Consider the following 1,002-nt stretch of genomic DNA (forward strand, 5'->3'; position numbering starts at 1 on the left):
CCCAGCCAAATTCGCTTTGAAAGAGAGGCCTTCTGTAGCTCTAATCTTGAAATGGAGGAACTGAACGTTAGATCCCGCTCTGACGATGAAGATGGGGAAAGGGGGCACACAGAGGGCAAGAGTCATCTCTACAATCTGCAGTAGAAGGTATTGATTTAGCAGGGCCAAGAGCATGTCAATGTTATATATGGCCGCGGACTGGATTGGTGCACAGATCGTATTGTTCAATAGTAATAAATAATAATTATGTACAGGGATTGTCTCACGGATGCTCCATTCTCCGGCCTTCGCTAATAACCAGAATCTGGTTGTTCCAGAAACCTCCCTTCACTCTTGTTCTAACAAGGCCGTAATTCATCCTGAGCCCACGGAAGGTCCATTCATCTCTCCTAAATGTGCCTTCCACCCAGGCCCATAAGGTGATCATAAGTTTAATTAAAGGTCACGACAGCATCCTGGCCTCTGGTGCCTCTTAACTCAGTAACGTTCCCAGTGAACAGCTTGGACACCAGGCGCTTCGCCAATTTAAGGCAAAGAACCTGCGGGCAGTTGTGTTTATGCTCTGCTTCCATGGCTCAGTAGGGAGAAAGCTGCTCAGATGACTTGTTGTGGACTTTGAGTGAAGGCTTAAATCATCAATGAGGTTTCCTATTTTCCTCAAAGGCTGCAAAATCCAAATCGGACTCATTCTCATTGAGTCAATTTCAGCCATGTCCACAGCAGGACTGCTCTGGAGGGGTTTCGTGCCTGTCCTCGCCACGGAAGCAGATGCCCAGGCCTTTTGGTCAGGCTACTGCTGAGTGAGCACGCACTGCCCACCTTCAGGTTAGTGGTCCAGAATCGACGATTTGGGACCAGCAATCCCAAGTCTCTTAAAAGAGTTTGAATAACTGTTTAAGTGTCACAGGGAAACTCAATAAGGATATTTCCATTCACTGTTCTCCTAAGGGCATGCCTATGATGATGGTGGGCCAGCATCATGGTGATGAACAGCTAGGTCAC

Source organism: Tenrec ecaudatus, chromosome 12 (assembly GCF_050624435.1).
Source record: "Tenrec ecaudatus isolate mTenEca1 chromosome 12, mTenEca1.hap1, whole genome shotgun sequence".
Lineage (NCBI taxonomy): Eukaryota > Metazoa > Chordata > Mammalia > Afrosoricida > Tenrecidae > Tenrec > Tenrec ecaudatus.